At 42.2% G+C, this 13,598-nt stretch overlaps 19 non-coding genes across 19 annotated transcripts; all 19 read left to right on the plus strand.

Annotated features, from left to right (window-relative positions):
* The first annotated feature begins 410 nt into the window (after positions 1-410).
* Positions 411-483, plus strand: trnar-ucg (transfer RNA arginine (anticodon UCG)). The gene has a single exon. It is a non-coding gene; the product is annotated as a tRNA-Arg (tRNA).
* Positions 484-1,133: 650 nt separating this feature from the next.
* Positions 1,134-1,206, plus strand: trnar-ccg (transfer RNA arginine (anticodon CCG)). The gene has a single exon. It is a non-coding gene; the product is annotated as a tRNA-Arg (tRNA).
* Positions 1,207-1,542: 336 nt separating this feature from the next.
* On the plus strand, positions 1,543-1,615 carry trnar-ucg (transfer RNA arginine (anticodon UCG)). Its single transcript has one exon. It is a non-coding gene; the product is annotated as a tRNA-Arg (tRNA).
* A 1,129-nt stretch (positions 1,616-2,744) lies between these two features.
* trnar-ucg (transfer RNA arginine (anticodon UCG)) lies at positions 2,745-2,817 on the plus strand. Its single transcript has one exon. It is a non-coding gene; the product is annotated as a tRNA-Arg (tRNA).
* Positions 2,818-2,978: 161 nt separating this feature from the next.
* On the plus strand, positions 2,979-3,051 carry trnar-ccg (transfer RNA arginine (anticodon CCG)). The gene has a single exon. It is a non-coding gene; the product is annotated as a tRNA-Arg (tRNA).
* A 336-nt stretch (positions 3,052-3,387) lies between these two features.
* Positions 3,388-3,460, plus strand: trnar-ucg (transfer RNA arginine (anticodon UCG)). Its single transcript has one exon. It is a non-coding gene; the product is annotated as a tRNA-Arg (tRNA).
* Positions 3,461-4,589: 1,129 nt separating this feature from the next.
* trnar-ucg (transfer RNA arginine (anticodon UCG)) lies at positions 4,590-4,662 on the plus strand. Its single transcript has one exon. It is a non-coding gene; the product is annotated as a tRNA-Arg (tRNA).
* Positions 4,663-5,232: 570 nt separating this feature from the next.
* Positions 5,233-5,305, plus strand: trnar-ucg (transfer RNA arginine (anticodon UCG)). The gene has a single exon. It is a non-coding gene; the product is annotated as a tRNA-Arg (tRNA).
* A 1,129-nt stretch (positions 5,306-6,434) lies between these two features.
* Positions 6,435-6,507, plus strand: trnar-ucg (transfer RNA arginine (anticodon UCG)). The gene has a single exon. It is a non-coding gene; the product is annotated as a tRNA-Arg (tRNA).
* A 161-nt stretch (positions 6,508-6,668) lies between these two features.
* On the plus strand, positions 6,669-6,741 carry trnar-ccg (transfer RNA arginine (anticodon CCG)). The gene has a single exon. It is a non-coding gene; the product is annotated as a tRNA-Arg (tRNA).
* A 336-nt stretch (positions 6,742-7,077) lies between these two features.
* On the plus strand, positions 7,078-7,150 carry trnar-ucg (transfer RNA arginine (anticodon UCG)). The gene has a single exon. It is a non-coding gene; the product is annotated as a tRNA-Arg (tRNA).
* A 650-nt stretch (positions 7,151-7,800) lies between these two features.
* On the plus strand, positions 7,801-7,873 carry trnar-ccg (transfer RNA arginine (anticodon CCG)). Its single transcript has one exon. It is a non-coding gene; the product is annotated as a tRNA-Arg (tRNA).
* A 336-nt stretch (positions 7,874-8,209) lies between these two features.
* Positions 8,210-8,282, plus strand: trnar-ucg (transfer RNA arginine (anticodon UCG)). Its single transcript has one exon. It is a non-coding gene; the product is annotated as a tRNA-Arg (tRNA).
* A 1,129-nt stretch (positions 8,283-9,411) lies between these two features.
* trnar-ucg (transfer RNA arginine (anticodon UCG)) lies at positions 9,412-9,484 on the plus strand. Its single transcript has one exon. It is a non-coding gene; the product is annotated as a tRNA-Arg (tRNA).
* Positions 9,485-10,055: 571 nt separating this feature from the next.
* On the plus strand, positions 10,056-10,128 carry trnar-ucg (transfer RNA arginine (anticodon UCG)). The gene has a single exon. It is a non-coding gene; the product is annotated as a tRNA-Arg (tRNA).
* A 1,130-nt stretch (positions 10,129-11,258) lies between these two features.
* On the plus strand, positions 11,259-11,331 carry trnar-ucg (transfer RNA arginine (anticodon UCG)). The gene has a single exon. It is a non-coding gene; the product is annotated as a tRNA-Arg (tRNA).
* Positions 11,332-11,492: 161 nt separating this feature from the next.
* On the plus strand, positions 11,493-11,565 carry trnar-ccg (transfer RNA arginine (anticodon CCG)). The gene has a single exon. It is a non-coding gene; the product is annotated as a tRNA-Arg (tRNA).
* Positions 11,566-11,902: 337 nt separating this feature from the next.
* trnar-ucg (transfer RNA arginine (anticodon UCG)) lies at positions 11,903-11,975 on the plus strand. The gene has a single exon. It is a non-coding gene; the product is annotated as a tRNA-Arg (tRNA).
* Positions 11,976-13,102: 1,127 nt separating this feature from the next.
* Positions 13,103-13,175, plus strand: trnar-ucg (transfer RNA arginine (anticodon UCG)). Its single transcript has one exon. It is a non-coding gene; the product is annotated as a tRNA-Arg (tRNA).
* The last annotated feature ends 423 nt before the right edge of the window (positions 13,176-13,598 follow it).

The following is a 13,598-nucleotide window of genomic DNA, read 5'->3' on the forward strand; positions in this document are numbered from 1 at the left end:
AGGCCCAGTGGCCTAATGGATAAGGCATCAGCCTCTGGAGCTGGGAATTGTGGGTTCAAGTCCCACCTGGGTCGTCTTTGAGGGCTTTCATTTAAGTGGGCTATGCAAGAAATTTCAGGATGATAACTTCAATATGACACTATAGCCCCAAGAATTAGCATAGAACTGGAAATTTTATGATATTGCTTTCAGTTTAGTTTGTTTCTGACTGTCTGTCAATGACTCTGGTTTCGAATCCCACCTAGGTCATCTTTCAAGAGTTGCATTTAAGCTGGCAGTGCAAGACAGAAATTCAAGGACGATATCTTCATTGTAGACATAAGAATTAGCATAGAACTGGCAATGTCATGATATCGCTTTTAGTTTGTTTATGACTGTGTGTCAATGCCTCTGGGTTCACCAGTGAACGAGGCCCAGTGGCCTAATGGATAAGGCATCAGCCTTCGGATCTGAGGATTGTGGGTTCGAGTCCCACTTTGGTCATCATTCAAGAGTTGCATTTCAGCTGGCATTGCAAGAAAGAAATTCAATGGTGAACTTTTACTATAGACACAAGAATTAGCATAGAACTGGCATTTTTTGAAATAACTTTCAATTTAGCTTGCATCAGAATGTTAATGAATACCTCAGGCTTAATCAGAGAAAAGGTCCAGTTGTCTAATAAATAAGGCGTCAACCTTCGGAGCTGGGGGTTGTGAATTAAATTACCACCTGAGTCGTCAATGAGAGGTTAGATTTAAGTTGGCTGCGCAACAGGTACCAGGATGATAAGTGCAAGGAGACACAATAGCTGTGACAAAGGAACATGAGAGTTAGCATAGAACTGCCAACGGAACATGAGAACTAGCAATTTCATGAAAACTCTTTCAGTTTAGTTTGTTTCTGACTGTCTGTCAATGCCTCTGGGTTCACCAGTGAACAAGGCCCAGTGGCCTAATGCATCGGTCTTCAGAGCTGAGGATTGTGGGTTCATCTTTCAAGGTTGGTGTTTATGTTGGCAGTGCAAGAAAGAAATTCAAGGACGATAACTTCAGTGTAGACACAAGAATTAGAATAGAACTGGCAAATTAATGATATTGCTTTTAGTTTGTTTATGACTGTGTGTCACTGCCTCTTGATTCATCAGTGAACGAGGCCCAGTGGCCTAATGGATAAGGCATCAGCCTCCGGAGCTGGGAATTGTGGGTTCAAGTCCCACCTGGGTCGTCTTTGAGGGCTTTCATTTAAGTGGGCTATGCAAGAAATTTCAGGATGATAACTTCAATATGACACTATAGCCCCAAGAATTAGCATAGAACTGGAAATTTTATGATATTGCTTTCAGTTTAGTTTGTTTCTGACTGTCTGTCAATGACTCTGGTTTCGAATCCCACCTGGGTCATCTTTCAAGAGTTGCATTTAAGCTGGCAGTGCAAGACAGAAATTCAAGGACGATATCTTCATTGTAGACATAAGAATTAGCATAGAACTGGCAATGTCATGATATCGCTTTTAGTTTGTTTATGACTGTGTGTCAATGCCTCTGGGTTCACCAGTGAACGAGGCCCAGTGGCCTAATGGATAAGGCATCAGCCTTCGGAGCTGAGGATTGTGGGTTAGAGTCCCACTTGGGTCATCATTCAAGAGTTGCATTTCAGCTGGCATTGCAAGAAAGAAATTCAATGGTGAACTTTTACTATAGACACAAGAATTAGCATAGAACTGGCATTTTTTGAAATAACTTTCAATTTAGCTTGCATCAGAATGTTAATGAATACCTCAGGCTTAATCAGAGAAAAGGTCCAGTTGTCTAATAAATAAGGCATCAACCTTCGGAGCTGGGGGTTGTGAATTAAATTACCACCTGAGTCGTCAATGAGAGGTTAGATTTAAGTTGGCTGCGCAACAGGTACCAGGATGATAAGTGCAAGGAGACACAATAGCTGTGACAAAGGAACATGAGAGTTAGCATAGAACTGCCAACGGAACATGAGAACTAGCAATTTCATGAAAACTCTTTCAGTTTAGTTTGTTTTTGACTGTCTGTCAATGCCTCTGGGTTCACCAGTGAACAAGGCCCAGTGGCCTAATGCATCGGTCTTCAGAGCTGAGGATTGTGGGTTCATCTTTCAAGGTTGGTGTTTATGTTGGCAGTGCAAGGAAGAAATTCTAGGACGATAACGTCAATATGACACTATAGCCACAAGATTAATCATAAAATTGGCAAATTTCTGAAAACTCACTCAGTTCAGCTTGGATAAGACGGTCTGTAAATGCCTCTGTGTGGGCTTGTTGGAAAATACCCAGTGGCCAAACGGATAAAGCATCAACCTTCAGAGCTGAAGATTGTGGGTTCAAGTCATGAGAATTATCATAGAACAGGCAATTTTCTGAAATCTCACTCAGATCAGCTTCGGATAAGACTTTCTGTAATGCCTCTGGGTTCACTAACAGATGTGGCCCATTGGCCTAATGGATAAGGCATCAGCCTCAGGAGCTGTGAATTGTGGGTTCAAGTCCCACCTGGGTCGTCTTTCAGGGCTTTCATTTAAGTGGGCTATGCAAGAAATTTCAGGATGATAACTTCAATATGACACTATAGCCCCAAGAATTAGCAGAGAACTGGCAATTTCATGATATTGCTTTCAGTTTAGTTTGTTTCTGACTGTCTGTCAATGACTCTGGGTTTGAATCCCAATGTCATGATATCGCTTTTAGTTTGTTTATGACTGTGTGTCAATACCTCTGGGTTCACCGGTGAACAGGGCCCAGTGGCCTAATGGATAAGGCATCAGCCTTCGGAGCTGAGGATTGTGGGTTCGAGTCCCACCTGGGTCATCTTTCAAGCGTTGCATTTAAGCTGGCAGTGCAAGAAAGAAATTCAAGGACGATAACTTCAGTGTAGACACAAGAATTAGAATAGAACTGGCAAATTAATGATATTGCTTTTAGTTTGTTTATGACTGTGTGTCACTGCCTCTTGATTCATCAGTGAACGAGGCCCAGTGGCCTAATGGATAAGGCATCAGCCTCCGGAGCTGGGAATTGTGGGTTCAAGTCCCACCTGGGTCGTCTTTGAGGGCTTTCATTTAAGTGGGCTATGCAAGAAATTTCAGGATGATAACTTCAATATGACACTATAGCCCCAAGAATTAGCATAGAACTGGAAATTTTATGATATTGCTTTCAGTTTAGTTTGTTTCTGACTGTCTGTCAATGACTCTGGGTTCGAATCCCACCTGGGTCATCTTTCAAGAGTTGCATTTAAGCTGGCAGTGCAAGACAGAAATTCAAGGACGATATCTTCATTGTAGACATAAGAATTAGCATAGAACTGGCAATGTCATGATATCGCTTTTAGTTTGTTTATGACTGTGTGTCAATGCCTCTGGGATCACCAGTGAATGAGGCCCAGTGGCCTAATGGGTAAGGCATCAGCCTTCGGAGCTGAGGATTGTGGGTTCGAGTCCCACTTGGGTCATCATTCAAGAGTTGCATTTCAGCTGGCATTGCAAGAAAGAAATTCAATGGTGAACTTTTACTATAGACACAAGAATTAGCATAGAACTGACATTTTTTGAAATAACTTTCAATTTAGCTTGCATCAGAATGTTAATGAATACCTCAGGCTTAATCAGAGAAAAGGTCCAGTTGTCTAATAAATAAGGCATCAACCTTCGGAGCTGGGGGTTGTGAATTAAATTACCACCTGAGTCGTCAATGAGAGGTTAGATTTAAGTTGGCTGCGCAACAGGTACCAGGATGATAAGTGCAAGGAGACACAATAGCTGTGACAAAGGAACATGAGAGTTAGCATAGAACTGCCAACGGAACATGAGAACTAGCAATTTCATGAAAACTCTTTCAGTTTAGTTTGTTTCTGACTGTCTGTCAATGCCTCTGGGTTCACCAGTGAACAAGGCCCAGTGGCCTAATGCATCGGTCTTCAGAGCTGAGGATTGTGGGTTCATCTTTCAAGGTTGGTGTTTATGTTGGCAGTGCAAGGAAGAAATTCTAGGACGATAACGTCAATATGACACTATAGCCACAATATTAATCATAAAATTGGCAAATTTCTGAAAACCCACTCAGGTCAGCTTGGATAAGACGGTCTGTAAATGCCTCTGTGTGGGCTTGTTGGAAAATACCCAGTGGCCAAACGGATAAAGCATCAACCTTCAGAGCTGAAGATTGTGGGTTCAAGTCATGAGAATTATCATAGAACAGGCAATTTTCTGAAATCTCACTCAGATCAGCTTCGGATAAGACTTTCTGTAATGCCTCTGGGTTCACTAACAGATGTGGCCCATTGGCCTAATGGATAAGGCATCAGCCTCAGGAGCTGTGAATTGTGGGTTCAAGTCCCACCTGGGTCGTCTTTCAGGGCTTTCATTTAAGTGGGCTATGCAAGAAATTTCAGGATGATAACTTCAATATGACACTATAGCCCCAAGAATTAGCATAGAACTGGCAATTTCATGATATTGCTTTCAGCTTAGTTTGTTTCTGACTGTCTGTCAATGACTCTGGGTTCGAATCCCAATGTCATGATATCGCTTTTAGTTTGTTTATGACTGTGTGTCAATGCCTCTGGGTTCACCGGTGAACAGGGCCCAGTGGCCTAATGGATAAGGCATCAGCCTTCGGAGCTGAGGATTGTGGGTTCGAGTCCCACCTGGGTCATCTTTCAAGCGTTGCATTTAAGCTGGCAGTGCAAGAAAGAAATTCAAGGACGATAACTTCAGTGTAGACACAAGAATTAGAATAGAACTGGCAAATTAATGATATTGCTTTTAGTTTGTTTATGACTGTGTGTCACTGCCTCTTGATTCATCAGTGAACGAGGCCCAGTGGCCTAATGGATAAGGCATCAGCCTCTGGAGCTGGGAATTGTGGGTTCAAGTCCCACCTGGGTCGTCTTTGAGGGCTTTCATTTAAGTGGGCTATGCAAGAAATTTCAGGATGATAACTTCAATATGACACTATAGCCCCAAGAATTAGCATAGAACTGGAAATTTTATGATATTGCTTTCAGTTTAGTTTGTTTCTGACTGTCTGTCAATGACTCTGGTTTCGAATCCCACCTGGGTCATCTTTCAAGAGTTGCATTTAAGCTGGCAGTGCAAGACAGAAATTCAAGGACGATATCTTCATTGTAGACATAAGAATTAGCATAGAACTGGCAATGTCATGATATCGCTTTTAGTTTGTTTATGACTGTGTGTCAATGCCTATGGGTTCACCAGTGAATGAGGCCCAGTGGCCTAATGGATAAGGCATCAGCCTTCGGAGCTGAGGATTGTGGGTTCGAGTCCCACTTGGGTCATCATTCAAGAGTTGCATTTCAGCTGGCATTGCAAGAAAGAAATTCAATGGTGAACTTTTACTATAGACACAAGAAATAGCATAGAACTGGCATTTTTTGAAATAACTTTCAATTTAGCTTGCATCAGAATGTTAATGAATACCTCAGGCTTAATCAGAGAAAAGGTCCAGTTGTCTAATAAATAAGGCGTCAACCTTCGGAGCTGGGGGTTGTGAATTAAATTACCACCTGAGTCGTCAATGAGAGGTTAGATTTAAGTTGGCTGCGCAACAGGTACCAGGATGATAAGTGCAAGGAGACACAATAGCTGTGACAAAGGAACATGAGAGTTAGCATAGAACTGCCAACGGAACATGAGAACTAGCAATTTCATGAAAACTCTTTCAGTTTAGTTTGTTTCTGACTGTCTGTCAATGCCTCTGGGTTCACCAGTGAACAAGGCCCAGTGGCCTAATGCATCGGTCTTCAGAGCTGAGGATTGTGGGTTCATCTTTCAAGGTTGGTGTTTATGTTGGCAGTGCAAGGAAGAAATTCTAGGACGATAACGTCAATATGACACTATAGCCACAAGATTAATCATAAAATTGGCAAATTTCTGAAAACTCACTCAGTTCAGCTTGGATAAGACGGTCTGTAAATGCCTCTGTGTGGGCTTGTTGGAAAATACCCAGTGGCCAAACGGATAAAGCATCAACCTTCAGAGCTGAAGATTGTGGGTTCAAGTCATGAGAATTATCATAGAACAGGCAATTTTCTGAAATCTCACTCAGATCAGCTTCGGATAAGACTTTCTGTAATGCCTCTGGGTTCACTAACAGATGTGGCCCATTGGCCTAATGGATAAGGCATCAGCCTCAGGAGCTGTGAATTGTGGGTTCAAGTCCCACCTGGGTCGTCTTTCAGGGCTTTCATTTAAGTGGGCTATGCAAGAAATTTCAGGATGATAACTTCAATATGACACTATAGCCCCAAGAATTAGCAGAGAACTGGCAATTTCATGATATTGCTTTCAGTTTAGTTTGTTTCTGACTGTCTGTCAATGACTCTGGGTTTGAATCCCAATGTCATGATATCGCTTTTAGTTTGTTTATGACTGTGTGTCAATACCTCTGGGTTCACCGGTGAACAGGGCCCAGTGGCCTAATGGATAAGGCATCAGCCTTCGGAGCTCAGGATTGTGGGTTCGAGTCCCACCTGGGTCATCTTTCAAGCGTTGCATTTAAGCTGGCAGTGCAAGAAAGAAATTCAAGGACGATAACTTCAGTGTAGACACAAGAATTAGAATAGAACTGGCAAATTAATGATATTGCTTTTAGTTTGTTTATGACTGTGTGTCACTGCCTCTTGATTCATCAGTGAACGAGGCCCAGTGGCCTAATGGATAAGGCATCAGCCTCCGGAGCTGGGAATTGTGGGTTCAAGTCCCACCTGGGTCGTCTTTGAGGGCTTTCATTTAAGTGGGCTATGCAAGAAATTTCAGGATGATAACTTCAATATGACACTATAGCCCCAAGAATTAGCATAGAACTGGAAATTTTATGATATTGCTTTCAGTTTAGTTTGTTTCTGACTGTCTGTCAATGACTCTGGGTTCGAATCCCACCTGGGTCATCTTTCAAGAGTTGCATTTAAGCTGGCAGTGCAAGACAGAAATTCAAGGACGATATCTTCATTGTAGACATAAGAATTAGCATAGAACTGGCAATGTCATGATATCGCTTTTAGTTTGTTTATGACTGTGTGTCAATGCCTCTGGGTTCACCAGTGAACGAGGCCCAGTGGCCTAATGGATAAGGCATCAGCCTTCGGATCTGAGGATTGTGGGTTCGAGTCCCACTTGGGTCATCATTCAAGAGTTGCATTTCAGCTGGCATTGCAAGAAAGAAATTCAATGGTGAACTTTTACTATAGACACAAGAATTAGCATAGAACTGGCATTTTTTGAAATAACTTTCAATTTAGCTTGCATCAGAATGTTAATGAATACCTCAGGCTTAATCAGAGAAAAGGTCCAGTTGTCTAATAAATAAGGCGTCAACCTTCGGAGCTGGGGGTTGTGAATTAAATTACCACCTGAGTCGTCAATGAGAGGTTAGATTTAAGTTGGCTGCGCAACAGGTACCAGGATGATAAGTGCAAGGAGACACAATAGCTGTGACAAAGGAACATGAGAGTTAGCATAGAACTGCCAACGGAACATGAGAACTAGCAATTTCATGAAAACTCTTTCAGTTTAGTTTGTTTCTGACTGTCTGTCAATGCCTCTGGGTTCACCAGTGAACAAGGCCCAGTGGCCTAATGCATCGGTCTTCAGAGCTGAGGATTGTGGGTTCATCTTTCAAGGTTGGTGTTTATGTTGGCAGTGCAAGAAAGAAATTCAAGGACGATAACTTCAGTGTAGACACAAGAATTAGAATAGAACTGGCAAATTAATGATATTGCTTTTAGTTTGTTTATGACTGTGTGTCACTGCCTCTTGATTCATCAGTGAACGAGGCCCAGTGGCCTAATGGATAAGGCATCAGCCTCCGGAGCTGGGAATTGTGGGTTCAAGTCCCACCTGGGTCGTCTTTGAGGGCTTTCATTTAAGTGGGCTATGCAAGAAATTTCAGGATGATAACTTCAATATGACACTATAGCCCCAAGAATTAGCATAGAACTGGAAATTTTATGATATTGCTTTCAGTTTAGTTTGTTTCTGACTGTCTGTCAATGACTCTGGTTTCGAATCCCACCTGGGTCATCTTTCAAGAGTTGCATTTAAGCTGGCAGTGCAAGACAGAAATTCAAGGACGATATCTTCATTGTAGACATAAGAATTAGCATAGAACTGGCAATGTCATGATATCGCTTTTAGTTTGTTTATGACTGTGTGTCAATGCCTCTGGGTTCACCAGTGAACGAGGCCCAGTGGCCTAATGGATAAGGCATCAGCCTTCGGAGCTGAGGATTGTGGGTTAGAGTCCCACTTGGGTCATCATTCAAGAGTTGCATTTCAGCTGGCATTGCAAGAAAGAAATTCAATGGTGAACTTTTACTATAGACACAAGAATTAGCATAGAACTGGCATTTTTTGAAATAACTTTCAATTTAGCTTGCATCAGAATGTTAATGAATACCTCAGGCTTAATCAGAGAAAAGGTCCAGTTGTCTAATAAATAAGGCATCAACCTTCGGAGCTGGGGGTTGTGAATTAAATTACCACCTGAGTCGTCAATGAGAGGTTAGATTTAAGTTGGCTGCGCAACAGGTACCAGGATGATAAGTGCAAGGAGACACAATAGCTGTGACAAAGGAACATGAGAGTTAGCATAGAACTGCCAACGGAACATGAGAACTAGCAATTTCATGAAAACTCTTTCAGTTTAGTTTGTTTTTGACTGTCTGTCAATGCCTCTGGGTTCACCAGTGAACAAGGCCCAGTGGCCTAATGCATCGGTCTTCAGAGCTGAGGATTGTGGGTTCATCTTTCAAGGTTGGTGTTTATGTTGGCAGTGCAAGGAAGAAATTCTAGGACGATAACGTCAATATGACACTATAGCCACAAGATTAATCATAAAATTGGCAAATTTCTGAAAACTCACTCAGTTCAGCTTGGATAAGACGGTCTGTAAATGCCTCTGTGTGGGCTTGTTGGAAAATACCCAGTGGCCAAACGGATAAAGCATCAACCTTCAGAGCTGAAGATTGTGGGTTCAAGTCATGAGAATTATCATAGAACAGGCAATTTTCTGAAATCTCACTCAGATCAGCTTCGGATAAGACTTTCTGTAATGCCTCTGGGTTCACTAACAGATGTGGCCCATTGGCCTAATGGATAAGGCATCAGCCTCAGGAGCTGTGAATTGTGGGTTCAAGTCCCACCTGGGTCGTCTTTCAGGGCTTTCATTTAAGTGGGCTATGCAAGAAATTTCAGGATGATAACTTCAATATGACACTATAGCCCCAAGAATTAGCATAGAACTGGCAATTTCATGATATTGCTTTCAGCTTAGTTTGTTTCTGACTGTCTGTCAATGACTCTGGGTTCGAATCCCAATGTCATGATATCGCTTTTAGTTTGTTTATGACTGTGTGTCAATGCCTCTGGGTTCACCGGTGAACAGGGCCCAGTGGCCTAATGGATAAGGCATCAGCCTTCGGAGCTGAGGATTGTGGGTTCGAGTCCCACCTGGGTCATCTTTCAAGCGTTGCATTTAAGCTGGCAGTGCAAGAAAGAAATTCAAGGACGATAACTTCAGTGTAGACACAAGAATTAGAATAGAACTGGCAAATTAATGATATTGCTTTTAGTTTGTTTATGACTGTGTGTCACTGCCTCTTGATTCATCAGTGAACGAGGCCTAGTGGCCTAATGGATAAGGCATCAGCCTCTGGAGCTGGGAATTGTGGGTTCAAGTCCCACCTGGGTCGTCTTTGAGGGCTTTCATTTAAGTGGGCTATGCAAGAAATTTCAGGATGATAACTTCAATATGACACTATAGCCCCAAGAATTAGCATAGAACTGGAAATTTTATGATATTGCTTTCAGTTTAGTTTGTTTCTGACTGTCTGTCAATGACTCTGGTTTCGAATCCCACCTGGGTCATCTTTCAAGAGTTGCATTTAAGCTGGCAGTGCAAGACAGAAATTCAAGGACGATATCTTCATTGTAGACATAAGAATTAGCATAGAACTGGCAATGTCATGATATCGCTTTTAGTTTGTTTATGACTGTGTGTCAATGCCTATGGGTTCACCAGTGAATGAGGCCCCAGTGGCCTAATGGATAAGGCATCAGCCTTCGGAGCTGAGGATTGTGGGTTCGAGTCCCACTTGGGTCATCATTCAAGAGTTGCATTTCAGCTGGCATTGCAAGAAAGAAATTCAATGGTGAACTTTTACTATAGACACAAGAAATAGCATAGAACTGGCATTTTTTTGAAATAACTTTCAATTTAGCTTGCATCAGAATGTTAATGAATACCTCAGGCTTAATCAGAGAAAAGGTCCAGTTGTCTAATAAATAAGGCGTCAACCTTCGGAGCTGGGGGTTGTGAATTAAATTACCACCTGAGTCGTCAATGAGAGGTTAGATTTAAGTTGGCTGCGCAACAGGTACCAGGATGATAAGTGCAAGGAGACACAATAGCTGTGACAAAGGAACATGAGAGTTAGCATAGAACTGCCAACGGAACATGAGAACTAGCAATTTCATGAAAACTCTTTCAGTTTAGTTTGTTTCTGACTGTCTGTCAATGCCTCTGGGTTCACCAGTGAACAAGGCCCAGTGGCCTAATGCATCGGTCTTCAGAGCTGAGTATTGTGGGTTCATCTTTCAAGGTTGGTGTTTATGTTGGCAGTGCAAGGAAGAATTCTAGGACGATAACGTCAATATGACACTATAGCCACAAGATTAATCATAAAATTGGCAAATTTCTGAAAACTCACTCAGTTCAGCTTGGATAAGACGGTCTGTAAATGCCTCTGTGTGGGCTTGTTGGAAAATACCCAGTGCCAAACGGATAAAGCATCAACCTTCAGAGCTGAAGATTGTGGGTTCAAGTCATGAGAATTATCATAGAACAGGCAATTTCTGAAATCTCACTCAGATCAGCCTTCGGATAAGACTTTCTGTAATGCCTCTGGGTTCACTAACAGATGTGGCCCATTGGCCTAATGGATAAGGCATCAGCCTCAGGAGCTGTGAATTGTGGGTTCAAGTCCCACCTGGGTCGTCTTTCAGGGCTTTCATTTAAGTGGGCTATGCAAGAAATTTCAGGATGATAACTTCAATATGACACTATAGCCCCAAGAATTAGCATAGAACTGGCAATTTCATGATATTGCTTTCAGTTTAGTTTGTTTCTGACTGTCTGTCAATGACTCTGGGTTTCGAATCCCAATGTCATGATATCGCTTTTAGTTTGATTTATGACTGTGTGTCAATACCTCTGGGTTCACCGGTGAACAGGGCCCAGTGGCCTAATGGATAAGGCATCAGCCTTCGGAGCTGAGGATTGTGGGTTCGAGTCCCACCTGGGTCATCTTTCAAGCGTTGCATTTAAGCTGGCAGTGCAAGAAAGAAATTCAAGGACGATAACTTCAGTGTAGACACAAGAATTAGAATAGAACTGGCAAATTAATGATATAGCTTTTAGTTTGTTTATGACTGTGTGTCACTGCCTCTTGATTCATCAGTGAACGAGGCCCAGTGGCCTAATGGATAAGGCATCAGCCTCCGGAGCTGGGAATTGTGGGTTCAAGTCCCACCTGGGTCGTCTTTGAGGGCTTTCATTTAAGTGGGCTATGCAAGAAATTTCAGGATGATAACTTCAATATGACACTATAGCCCCAAGAATTAGCATAGAACTGGAAATTTTATGATATTGCTTTCAGTTTAGTTTGTTTCTGACTGTCTGTCAATGACTCTGGGTTTCGAATCCCACCTGGGTCATCTTTCAAGAGTTGCATTTAAGCTGGCAGTGCAAGACAGAAATTCAAGGACGATATCTTCATTGTAGACATAAGAATTAGCATAGAACTGGCAATGTCATGATATCGCTTTTAGTTTGTTTATGACTGTGTGTCAATGCCTCTGGGATCACCAGTGAATGAGGCCCAGTGGCCTAATGGGTAAGGCATCAGCCTTCGGAGCTGAGGATTGTGGGTTCGAGTCCCACTTGGGTCATCATTCAAGAGTTGCATTTCAGCTGGCATTGCAAGAAAGAAATTCAATGGTGAACTTTTACTATAGACACAAGAATTAGCATAGAACTGGCATTTTTTGAAATAACTTTCAATTTAGCTTGCATCAGAATGTTAATGAATACCTCAGGCTTAATCAGAGAAAAGGTCCAGTTGTCTAATAAATAAGGCATCAACCTTCGGAGCTGGGGGTTGTGAATTAAATTACCACCTGAGTCGTCAATGAGAGGTTAGATTTAAGTTGGCTGCGCAACAGGTACCAGGATGATAAGTGCAAGGAGACACAATAGCTGTGACAAAGGAACATGAGAGTTAGCATAGAACTGCCAACGGAACATGAGAACTAGCAATTTCATGAAAACTCTTTCAGTTTAGTTTGTTTCTGACTGTCTGTCAATGCCTCTGGGTTCACCAGTGAACAAGGCCCAGTGGCCTAATGCATCGGTCTTCAGAGCTGAGGATTGTGGGTTCATCTTTCAAGGTTGGTGTTTATGTTGGCAGTGCAAGGAAGAAATTCTAGGACGATAACGTCAATATGACACTATAGCCACAAGATTAATCATAAAATTGGCAAATTTCTGAAAACTCACTCAGTTCAGCTTGGATAAGACGGTCTGTAAATGCCTCTGTGTGGGCTTGTTGGAAAATACCCAGTGGCCAAACGGATAAAGCATCAACCTTCAGAGCTGAAGATTGTGGGTTCAAGTCATGAGAATTATCATAGAACAGGCAATTTTCTGAAATCTCACTCAGATCAGCTTCGGATAAGACTTTCTGTAATGCCTCTGGTTCACTAACAGATGTGGCCCATTGGCCTAATGGATAAGGCATCAGCCTCAGGAGCTGTGAATTGTGGGTTCAAGTCCCACCTGGGTCGTCTTTCAGGGCTTTCATTTAAGTGGGCTATGCAAGAAATTTCAGGATGATAACTTCAATATGACACTATAGCCCCAAGAATTAGCATAGAACTGGCAATTTCATGATATTGCTTTCAGTTTAGTTTGTTTCTGACTGTCTGTCAATGACTCTGGGTTCGAATCCAATGTCATGATATCGCTTTTAGTTTGTTTATGACTGTGTGTCAATGCCTCTGGGTTCACCGGTGAACAGGGCCCAGTGGCCTAATGGATAAGGCATCAGCCTTCGGAGCTGAGGATTGTGGGTTCGAGTCCCACCTGGGTCATCTTTCAAGCGTTGCATTTAAGCTGGCAGTGCAAGAAAGAAATTCAAGGACGATAACTTCAGTGTAGACACAAGAATTAGAATAGAACTGGCAATTTAATGATATTGCTTTTAGTTTGTTTATGACTGTGTGTCAATGCCTCTTGATTCATCAGTGAACGAGGCCCAGTGGCCTAATGGATAAGGCATCAGCCTCGGAGCTGGGAATTGTGGGTTCAAGTCCACCTGGGTCGTCTTGAGGGTTTCATTTAAGTGGCTATGCAAGAAATTTCAGGATGATAACTTCAATATGACACTATAGCCCCAAGAATTAGCATAGAACTGGAAATTTTATGATATTGCTTTCAGTTTTAGTTTTGTTTCTGACTGTCTGTCAATGACTCTGGTTTCGAATCCCACCTGGGTCATCTTTCAAGAGTTGCAT

The sequence above is a fragment of the Carassius auratus genome, unplaced genomic scaffold, assembly GCF_003368295.1.
Source record: "Carassius auratus strain Wakin unplaced genomic scaffold, ASM336829v1 scaf_tig00214536, whole genome shotgun sequence".
Lineage (NCBI taxonomy): Eukaryota > Metazoa > Chordata > Actinopteri > Cypriniformes > Cyprinidae > Carassius > Carassius auratus.